The sequence below is a fragment of the Danio rerio genome, chromosome 14, assembly GCF_049306965.1.
Source record: "Danio rerio strain Tuebingen ecotype United States chromosome 14, GRCz12tu, whole genome shotgun sequence".
Lineage (NCBI taxonomy): Eukaryota > Metazoa > Chordata > Actinopteri > Cypriniformes > Danionidae > Danio > Danio rerio.
The window spans coordinates 56,035,297-56,047,500 of NC_133189.1; the positions used below are offsets into that span (position 1 = coordinate 56,035,297).

At 33.9% G+C, this 12,204-nt stretch overlaps 1 protein-coding gene and 1 long non-coding RNA gene across 4 annotated transcripts in view; both read right to left on the bottom strand.

Moving 5' to 3' along the window:
- cdhr2 (cadherin related family member 2) overlaps positions 1 to 620 on the bottom strand; it is a 53,094-nt gene extending 52,474 nt beyond the window's left edge. Inside the window, exon 1 of one of the 3 annotated variants that reach the window (XR_012390011.1) lies at positions 332 to 589. The gene's annotated coding sequence lies outside the window, so the exon portion shown is untranslated. Of the gene's footprint in view, positions 1 to 331 lie in introns of all 3 variants that reach the window. The other 2 variants (XM_017359165.4, XM_073922318.1) reach the window with 2 other exon arrangements.
- LOC137487628 (uncharacterized) overlaps positions 1 to 12,204 on the bottom strand; it is a 545,963-nt gene that overhangs the window by 313,749 nt on the left and 220,010 nt on the right. The gene's annotated exons all lie outside the window — the stretch shown is intronic.

Consider the following 12,204-nt stretch of genomic DNA (forward strand, 5'->3'; position numbering starts at 1 on the left):
CAATGTTGCGTGTCCATATTTGACCCAACATTGGGTTACAACAACCCAGCTTTTTTTAAAGAGTGCAATAACTCAAACTTTTTATAATCATTCATTACTTATTTTTAAGCCATGAAATAGTTAATCATATTAAACATCCCATTAACACAAACTACTTTTTCCTAACATCTGAGTTATTCCTCAAGTCTCCTGTTTATGTTCATCAAGATGCACAGCCTCTGATTAAAATGTGGAAAAATATCCGTTCATGAAAGAGTAACATCATTATAGGACTAACAGTAAGAATAAGACTAGGAATGCTACTAATAATGCAGATAAAGAGTTGTCTTACCGTCAGGAGCGTGTGCGTGTGTGTTGTGCTGTTGTTCAGATGAGCGGATGGTGTGTAATATGCGAGACCTTTGGCTTTGGCATCAGTGCTGTGGCTGTAAATGTTAATCATTGACGCTGAATCTCCGTCTCCTCTTTTCTCTTCTGGCTCTCAGGCTGAGGATAAAGCTGCTTACGGCGCCGCACAATCAGATCGGGAAACAGCAGAGCAGAGACATCAGAAAACAAATGCCACAACAGATCACGTCCAGAGTAATCCAGCAGACACGCAGACCAGGGAGAAAACTGAGAGGGGAAATGACCATTCTAATTGGATTAATGGAAGGTTTGGGGGGAATGGATTAATTTTTCATATTAATATTTTACAAAATTAAAATATTATTTTAAAAATTTCAAAAATTTTAATATATATATTTTTTAAAAGTAAATATATAATATTGCTGGTGTACAGATATTATGGTTGGGTCCAAAGAAGCAAAACAAAGTCAGGAATAGATATACATATAGCTAAAAACCTAAATGCATTAACATTTCATTTTGTTTCTCATTAATTTTCCTTCATCTTAGTCCCTTTATTCATCAGGGGTCGCCACAGTGGAATGAATCAACAACTTAAACTTATTCAGCATATGTTTTACACAGCGGATGCTGGGAACCCAGTACTGGGAAACACCCATACACACTTATTTACACATACACACACAGGTTTGTTTTTGTGAAAAATGGGGACATTACATAGGTTTCCATTCATTTTATACTGTCCCAACCGTATATTGTATCGCCCTCACCCCACCCTACCCCTAAACCCATGTCCTTACCAATGTCCCCATATTTCACCTCCTTTTTCCAATACCTGTGTCATACCTATGTCATTATACAGATTTGTGTCCTGATATGTCACAAAAACACACACACACACTTATACACTACGGTTAATTTAGCTTCATCAGTTCCCCTATACCGCATGTGTTTGGACTGTGGTAGAAACCGGAGCACCCGGAGGAAACCCAGGCCAACACGGGGAGAACATGCAAACAAAAAAGCAATGACAATTGACCCAGCCATGACTTGAACCATCGACCTTCTTGCTGTGAGGCGATAGTGCTAACCACTGAGCCACCGTGTCTTTGTCTATTTGTTTCTGAAATATTTAATTTTATTATATTATATTCAGGGAAGGTTGAGAAAAAAGGAAAGGAAATATCATTGCTGGTTAGATCCGAAGAAGCAAAACGAAACTACATCAATAATAGATTCACAGATATTTATGTTTGAAAAGAAAAATCGTACCTAAATGCATTAAATTATCATCATTTTTTTTCTGACTAGATTCAGGGAAGGGGCGGCACGGTGGCGCAGTGGTTAGCACTGTCACCTCACAGCAAGAAGGTTGCTGGTTTAAGTCCCGGCTGGCCCAGTTGGCATTTCTGTGTGGAGTTTGCATGTTCTCGTGGGTTTCCTCTGGGTGCTCCGGTTTCCCCCACAGTCCAAAGACATGCACCATAGGGGAACTGATGAAGCTAATTTGGCCATAGTGAATGTGTGTGAATGATGGTGTATGGGTGTTTCCCAGTGCTGGGTTGCAGCTGGAAGGGCATCAGCTGTGTTAAACATATGCCGGATAAGTTGGCGGTTCACTCCGTTGTGGCGACCCCTGATTAATAAAGGGACTAAGCCGAAGGAAAATGAATGAATGAATGATTAAGGGAAGGTTGAGGAAAAAGGAATATAACTAAAAGAATTTTATATTATTGCTGGTTAGATCCAAAGAAGCAAAACAAAATGAAATCATGAATAGATTTACTGCAGATAGTTCAGTGCAATCTCCAGCAATTTGTAACTTGATTTACTGACTAATTTGTATGATTGTATGATCTAATTCGTACAATTTAGTATGATTTGCTCATCACCCAATGACGGTTAGGGGTTGGGTTGGGTGCCACGCCTCCTTTTTAAAATCGTACATTTGCGTATGACTGAACTCGTACGAATTCGTAAGAATTAGCCACTAAACTGACAAAATGTAAAATACTTATGCTTTCTCGTGAGATCAGACTGCATAGAGTCATGGAAGGTTGAGGAAAAGAGAATGAATAAAAAGGAATTAAATATTATTGCTGATTAGATCCAAAGAAACTAATAATATTTATTATTATTTGAATAATATTAAATTAAATTAAAAGCTAGATCCATTTATATAATAATGGTTGAGAAAAGAAATGAAAAAGAATCATATTCATTCATTCATTTTTCAGTTAAGCAGCTTCAGAGTTTTTGTGTGTGAAATTCTTTTTTTTGTTTTTTAATAAGAATTAATATAATTGTTGTCTTGTATATACATTTTTTTAACTTAAATGTGAATGAAGGGATAGTTCACTCAGAAGTCTAAATTTACCCACCCTTGAGTGCTTCCAAATCTTTGAGTTTCTTTCTGTCTTTATTTCTTTTTTATTCTTTTTTTTTTTTACACAAAATAAGATACTTGGAAGTATGTTGAAAATCTGTAACCATTGACACCCATAGTAAAACGAAAAACAAATGTTATGCAAGTCAATGGTTACAGGTTACCAGCTTTCTTCAAAATATCTTTATTGTTCAACAGAAGAAAGAAACAGTAAGATTTGGATCAAGTGGAGGATAAGTGATGACAGAAATGACAGTCGTACGGCGCTGTGAAAAGGGGCGGGATTAAACAAGATGATTAGACATTTTAAAAAGCGAGCAATTGGTCCATATTTTACATTTCTGTGCAGAGAGGTCATGTTTTAATCCTCGATTGGTCTCACTCAGTCAAGTGATGTGATTTCGCAAGTCAGAGTTCACCAAGCTTGAACTTTGCATCGCAGCGAACTGCGAAACTTAACACAAGAGCGGCGTTTCCGGTCTGACGCATTTGTGTGCATATGAATGGAAGTCTATGGGGAGAAAAGTCCTCTCTATTAATCAGTGGTCGCCATAGCGGAATGAACCACCAACTTATCCAGCAAATGTTTTACGCAGCGGATGCCCTTCGAGCTGCAATGCAGTACTGGAAAACATCCATACACACACACATACACTACAGACAATTTAGCTTCATCAGTTCCCCTATAGCGCATGTGTTTGGACTGTGGGGGAAACCGGAGCACCCGGAGGAAACCCACGCCAACACAAGGAGAACATGCAAACTCCACACAGTAATGCCAACTGACCCAGCCTGGACTCAAACCAGCGACCTTATTTATGTGAGGCCACAGTGCTAACCACTTAGCCACCGTGCCGCCCAAAAATAATCACACAAAAATAAATAAAAATTTAATTAAAAATTCTTTGTTTGTGATTAGATCTAAAGGGAAGAAATATATATATATAGTTACACCTGAATATATTTATAGATAGAATTAGACTTAATAGATGTAATTTTATGGATTTCAAGAAGACTAAAAAATCCATAAAATGAAATGTGGTGTTTAAAAAAAAATAAAAATTCTGTGTGGAGTTTGCATGTTCTCCCCATGTTGGCATTGGTTTCCTCCAGGTGTTCCAGTTTCCCCCACAGTCTAAACACTTGCGCTATAGGAGAATTCATGAACTAAATTGGCTGTAGTCTGTGTGTGTGTGTGTGTGTGTGAATGAGTGTTATGGGTGTTTCCCAGTACTGGGTTGCAGCTAGAAGGGCATGCGCTGTATAAAACACGCTGGGTAAGTTGGTGGTTCATTCCGCTTTGGGGACCGTGATTAATAAAGGGACTAAGTCGAAAAGAAGATAAATTAATGTTTATAGCACATTTCAAACACAATGGTAATTCAAAGTGCTTTGAATAAGCAAGCAAATAACAACAACAACAAAGAATAAAAATGAAGAAATACGTGTTAAAGCAGGTTTTAAATCAATAAAGAAGAACAGAAAGACACAATAGTGCGATCTGTTGTAACATTTGATAATAATAATAATAATAAATGAAATAAATTTAAATGTATATTATTTATGATTAGGGTTGAATAAAAATAGGAAATAGTATTATGCGTAAAGTAAAGGAGAAGCACTACTGTTGCTTCAGCCTTATTGGTTGAGCTCATAAAGCATCGTTGGCAGTAAAGTGTTTCTGACATGCACTTTTGTGTTCTTCTGCATCACCTCAGTCATCTGGACATAACGAGAGCTGAGAGATTCCAGAACAAATGAGTTCATCAGCTATTCATGAGCTTAATGAGCTCGTAATTAACGAGAGAATCAAACACAAACAATGAGACTCTCAGAAGAGCGTCAGAATAACCCAGCGTCTGTTTACATCCTAATTATGGTCAGCATTGAGTTTGCATGGAGCACTGGATTTAATGTACATGAATAAATGCTGTGTTGTTGTATGAAAATGATTTCAATTACACTTTTTAACCCGAGATTTGGATTTGACCCAAACACTGGGTTATAACAATCTAGCATTTTTTAGATTTAGAGTATAAATCCGAATCACACAAATTATGGAAAAAAACATGCTGAGTTGTTTTAACCCAAAGTTTAACCCAAAGCCCAACCATTCGGTTACAGCAACACAATTGTAATATGCACAATTGTAAACACAGACTATAAACACTATTTAAACAATAAACACAGTTTAACACATTTGAACATATAAACATATTTGTAATACACATTTTACCTCATATAAATTCTATTTGAACATATAAACAAAGTTATTATACACATTTGAACACAAATAAACACATTTGAACACACATCAACACTCTTTTTGAACACATATTCATAATACACATATGAACACAAACACTGTTTGAATGCACTGAAGCACTGTTTTAACACATCACCAATATTAGATTTTGAACACAAGCATTTAACATGCACATTTTGAACAAATTTGAACACAGACTATTTGCACACATATAAACATGTTTTAACACACATTCTTTTGCATGTTTGCTTATTTTTAATTGTTATTGTGTCAGAACTTGAGGGACAATAAAGTATACAAACAAATAAACATTTGAATACACAAACACTATTTGCACACATATAAACACATTTGAACGCACAAACACTATTTGCACACATATAAACACATTTTAATACACATTTGAATACACAAACACTATTTACACACATATAAACATTTGAATGCACAAACACTAATTGCACACATATAAACATGTTTTAATAGACATTTGAATACACATATACATATTTGATACACATACACATTTAATACACATTTGAATACAAAAAACACTATTTGCACACATATAAACATGTTTTAATACATGTTTGAATGCACAAACATTATTTGCACACATATAAACACATTTTAATACACATTTGAATACACAAACACTATTTACACACATATAAACATTTGAATGCACAAACACTAATTGCACACATATAAACATGTTTTAATAGACATTTGAATACACATATACATATTTGATACACATACACATTTAATACACATTTGAATACAAAAACACTATTTGCACACATATAAACATGTTTTAATACATGTTTGAATGCACAAACACTATTTGCACACATATAAACACGTTTTGATACACGTTTGAATGCACAAACACTATTTGCACACATATAAACATGTTTTAATTAACATTTGAATACACAAACACTATTTACACACATATAAACACATTTGAATGCACAAACACTAGTTGCACACATATAAACATGTTTTAATACACATTTGAATACAAATATACATATTTAATACACATACACATTTAGTACACATTTTAATACACAAACACTAGTTGCACACATATAAACACATTTGTAATACACAACTGAACACATTTGTAATACACAACTGAACACATTTAAACACATATAACCACATTTGAACACATATAAACACTCTTTGAACACACAAACACGTTTATAATACACATTTGAATACATAAACACATTTGAACACATATAAACACTCTTTAAACACACAAACACATTTATAATACACATTTGAACACATATAAACACATATAAACACATTTGAACACATATAAACACTCTTTGAACACACAAACACGTTTATAATACACATTTGAATACATAAACACATTTGAACACATATAAACACTCTTTGAACACACAAACCCGTTTATAATACACATTTAAACACATATAAACACATTTGAACATATATAAACACATTTGGACACACAAACACATTTGTATTACACATGTGAACACAAACACTTTGAATGCATTGAAGCACTATTTAAACACTCTTTGAACAGATAAAAACACATTTGTAATACACATTTGAACATATATAAACACTATTTAAATCTTTAATCTTTTGAAAACAAACACTGAACATTTAAACCCGTTTATAATACACATTTGAACACATATAAACACATTTGAACACATATAAACACTCTTTAAACACACAAACCCGTTTATAATACACATTTGAACACATATTAACACATTTGAACACACAAACACATTTGTATTACACATGTGAACACAAACACGTTGAATGCATTGAAGCACTATTTAAACACTCTTGGAACAGATAAAAACACAATTGTAATACACATTTGAACATATTTATAACTATTTAAACCTTTAATCCTTTGAAAACAAACACTGAACATTTAAACACGTTTATAATGCACATTTGAACACATATAAACACCCTTTAAACACATACACACTTATAATACACACATAAACACATTTGAACACATATAAACACATTTGAACACATAAACACTCTTTGAACACACAAACCCGTTTATAATACACATTTGAACACATATAAACACATTTGAACACATATAAACACTCTTTAAACACACAAACCCGTTTATAATACACATTTGAACACATATTAACACATTTGAACACACAAACACATTTGTATTACACATGTGAACACAAACACGTTGAATGCATTGAAGCACTATTTAAACACTCTTGGAACAGATAAAAACACAATTGTAATACACATTTGAACATATTTATAACTATTTAAACCTTTAATCCTTTGAAAACAAACACTGAACATTTAAACAGGTTTATAATGCACATTTGAACACATATAAACACCCTTTAAACACATACACACTTATAATACACACATAAACACATTTGAACACATATAAACACATTTGAACACATAAACACTCTTTGAACACACAAACCCGTTTATAATACACATTTGAACACATATAAACACATTTGAACACATATAAACAATCTTTGAACACACAAACACATTTATAATACACATTTGAACACATATAAACACATTTGAACACATATAAACACATTTGTATGACACATGTGAACACAAACACTTTGAATGCATTGAAGCACTATTTAAACACTATTTGAACAGATAAAAACACATTTGTAATACACATTTGAACATATTTAAACACTATTTAAACCTTTAATCCTTTGAAAACATAAACACTGAACATTTAAACACGTTTATAATACACATTTGAACACATTTGAACACACAAACACTCATTTTGAACACACAAACACATTTATAATACACTTTTGAACACTTAAACTCTATATAAACACATTTGAATACACATAAACACTATTGTAACACATGTAATGCATTTGAACACAAACACGTTTATAATACACATTTAAACACATTATTAATACACATCTGAACATATATAAGCACTCTGGCTAACTATTCATGCTTATATTGGACATTTTGACATATCTCTCCTGAATGTAAAGAATGTGGGAGTGTTTGAAGAGCGCATAATAATGCACACATTTCTCATCAATCTGTTTAGCGCTCCTCATACTGTCAAAAGAGATCTGTTTGTGCCACAATAAACAGTGCATTAATATGGCATCTTAATCTTATCACTTTAGACTTTGGTTTATGATGCACATGAGCATCAGTCTATAATGACATGTGCATTGTGTAATTATACAGGGAAGAGGAATAACATTTACGGGCATCCAGTTATAAATTTCATCGCAATAACAGTATAAGTTTGACTGTTAAATTCGTGAACGTCTTTAGTTAATCATTAACGCATCTAATAGCTTTCCATGGCAGTAACGTGTTTGTTGGTTTATTGCAGTCAACAGTGTAAATACGCACGTCACTAAGCAAAGGTTAGCAAATCATCAGCTAACACCCTATTCTTGGATCATCCTGGTGAAGAATACACACTAATTAAACAAAATAAACACACAGAGGCTTTCAAAAAGGTGGTAGTCTCGAGTGAATCGATTATATTGTAGGTGGAGCTTTCATATGAGGCATGTAGAGGAGACATAGCTGAAATACTTATCAGAGACCATGAAAACATGCTTTAATTAACTTTGTGAGACCTTATTTTATAATCTTATTAAGTAATATGAAGGTGCATGCTCACATAAAAATACTATGGTCATTTATAGTTAACACTACACAATATAGCATATAATACAACAGGGGTTACCAACTTTTTGGAAACCAAGAGCTACTTTTTGGGTACCGATTAATGTGAAGGGGCACCAGTTTGATTCAATTCACCTTTATTTGTATAGCGCTTTTACAATGTGTCAAAGCAGCTTCACATAGAAGATCATAGTAAATTGAAATAGTGTCAGTTCAGTTTTCAGAGATAAAGCTCAGTTCAGGTCAGTTTAGTGTGTTGTAATATTCCCTGCTGAGAGTCCAAACACTGAAGAGCAAATCTATCGATGCGCAGCTCTACAGATCACGAACTATGCAAGCCAGTGGCGACAGCGGCGAGGAAAAAACTTCGAGAGAAACCATGCTCATTTGGGCGCGACCATTTCTCCACTGGTCAAACGTCTTGTGCAGAGCTGCAGTCTAGGCGCCGGAGACTGGAGAATGCTGGATGTCCGCGAAGACTCGTCTGTCCCTAGAGCGTCACAAGTATCAGTTTCATGCTCTCCACTCCTCCATGACCACCACAGCAGCTGCTCAGGATACGGCCTGGTCCAGGATTATGGGAACCTTGGGATCATCTCGTCACTGGTCTTAGATCGAATCAGTGATGCTGCATAGTCTGAGGGCCTCAGGATGAGTGTCCCCCGGTGGAAATAGAGAATAAAGACAATAATTAGTGTAGCTGCTGTTCATAGTTTATATAAATGAAATGCAGAAACCTGCGTGGAGCACATTCATGTATTATACCGCTATGTAAGGCATTGAGTGTATGCTTTACTAAACAGAAAGGTCTTTAATCTAGTGTTGAACTGCGAGAGTGTGTCTGAGCCTCGGACATTATCAGGAAGGCTATTCCAGAGTTTAGGAGCCATAAATGAGAAGGCTCGACCTCCTTTACTCGACTTTGCTATTCTAGGTACTACCAGAAGAGTTTTGAGATCTACAAAGAGCGAGTTGGATTGTAGCTAGACAGAAGGCTGGCTAGATAAACAGGAGCTGGATTATTTAAAGCTTTATAGGTAAGAAGTAATATTTTAAAATCAATATGAAACTTAACAGGCAGCCAGTGTAAGGAGAATAAAATTGGGGTGATATGATCATATTTTTTAGACCTGGTTAGAACTCTGGCAGCTGCATTTTGTACTAGCTGGAGTATGTCAATAGAGGATGCTGGGCAGCCAGCAAACAGAGCATTACAGTAATCCAGCCTAGAAGTCATAAAAGCATGGGATGCATCTGATACACACTTCTCAAATAACAAATTTGCTCAATTCACTTTTAATTATATGTTATTGTTAATAATTAATGATATTCATCTATGTGAAGACACTAATCATGTTAATGATTTCTCACAATAGTCGTCAACTATGATTTGTAGGTAGGAACAGGGGCATAAATCCTGGGGGGGACGGGGGGACATGTCCCCCCCATCCGAGGCTTGTCCCCCAACCCCCTTGTTAGCTTGTTGCTAACACTAAAGCCGTTTCCCATGCATTGTTTAATTTGTGACGACTTGGCATAATGTTAACTTAACATTAACGACCACAATTAGCATATTGTTTAGTTGTGTATTTGCTAAATGAGCACTGTGCACACTAACCCCACTGTATTTTTGTACACTCAGTTTCTATTCTGTTTTAAGTGACTCAATTAATTTGAAATGAAAATGTTAACCTTTTTTAATTCTTTGTTTTTATTGTTGTGATTATTTTTATGATAGTTTTGCATTCTTTATGTAAAGCACTTTGAATTACCATTGTGTATAAAATGTGCTACAGTATAAATTAACTTGCCTGGCAGTGTCATGTATTAGCAAATACAAAAAAATGACAGAGAAAATAGACATAAGATAATTTTTCAGTGCAGCTAAATGCCAAGTACAAAAAGATAACATATTAAAGCAATTTGGCTTTCAGAATGAGGGCTTATGAAAATACTAATGTCACAAAATCAATCACAGGCAAAGGAGAAAGAAATGATTGAGGAACAGGCAGAGCAGGGTCAGTCAGATGTACAGTGTCGGGTAAGGGTGTTGTGCTTTATTAAAGGAATAATGATAATTCTTTTGGGATGAACAATTTTTTAATGTTTTCTGAGTTGTGTCTGTTTAACAGATTTCACAGGCTCACTGATTTACAATATGATCTGTCATTTTAACAAGTGTAATGTAAACAAGTTAGTTATAAAGAGTATGGAATATGTCTTTTCCTGCATTTATTCTGCTTCAGGAGTCAGTCTGTTGACTGTCAACAACACAACAAACAATGCAATAAATAGTTTTGAAGAAACATTTGCTTTGTCGTTGAACCTGAGAAAACTTTTAAAATAATCATAATGACGTAGTCTCCATGCTATAATAATAATGATGAAACCATTTTTAACAGCGGGGACATATCTTTAATAGTACAATTCGGCTGTATTATTTGTGTCCCCTTCAAAAAAATGCTGGAAAGGAATTTTATATTTATTGCCCCCCCCCCCCCTACTATTAAATCGGATTTACGCCCATGGGTAGGAAATATCAGTATGCAACACATTATTTCTACACATCTCTGCCAGTATTTACATTTTCAAATGATCACTTCTACAACGTTTTCAATAGCCACTAACAATTTTAACAAATCATGCACTATTTTTGTACAAATTATCAATTGTGTAACATAAATCAACTTTCAGATTTTACTGATATTATCATCAAATCTACAGCTATTTTTTACATAGCTGACACTCTTCTAACCATTGTAGTTGCCCGAGTTGGACATTGGAAAGTGTGGAGATTACATCCATTCCTGTCTTTAAGCATAGTTTTGCTTTCCTGTCTGAAAATGCCTTGCTTTTCTTTCTTAAAAATGCAATGTGTAGCTCTGAATGAGGCTTCCGTTGCTTTTAGGGATGATTAATCACAATTAAAAGATTAAAACTTGTAACTTTACACCTGCTTTGTTTTAAATAATATTTATATAATAATAATATATTTAATATTATTTTTGTTGTAAGAATATTAATAACTGACTATAAATTAAATTAAATGATGGACTTATAAGCTGTCATTGTAGAGCATTTGGTAAGCACTTCCACATGAAGAAATACTGGTCATTTAAAGTAAATAGTTAAGTGTTTTTGAACCATACTACAGTAATTGAATTACTCAGTTCTGCTAATTCTATAGTAACACAACAACCTCGTATAAACAATAATACTATAATATAAATAATATAACTATAACATAAATTACCCAATGCTACAGTTTTCTACTACTATTGTGTATGTTACATTAAATACTCAACATTTTAATTCAATTTGATAGTCCTAAAACACAGTATTTACTGTTAATTACTATAATTTTTTTAATGTGGGTAAAAACAAAAAACATGCAGGCTTAAAAATGTTTAGTCTTGAGAGAATAGTTTGCGATTGTTGGTGTTTTCATCTGAAGTAGGTCTTTAAAACCCAATAAATATATATATAAAAAAAA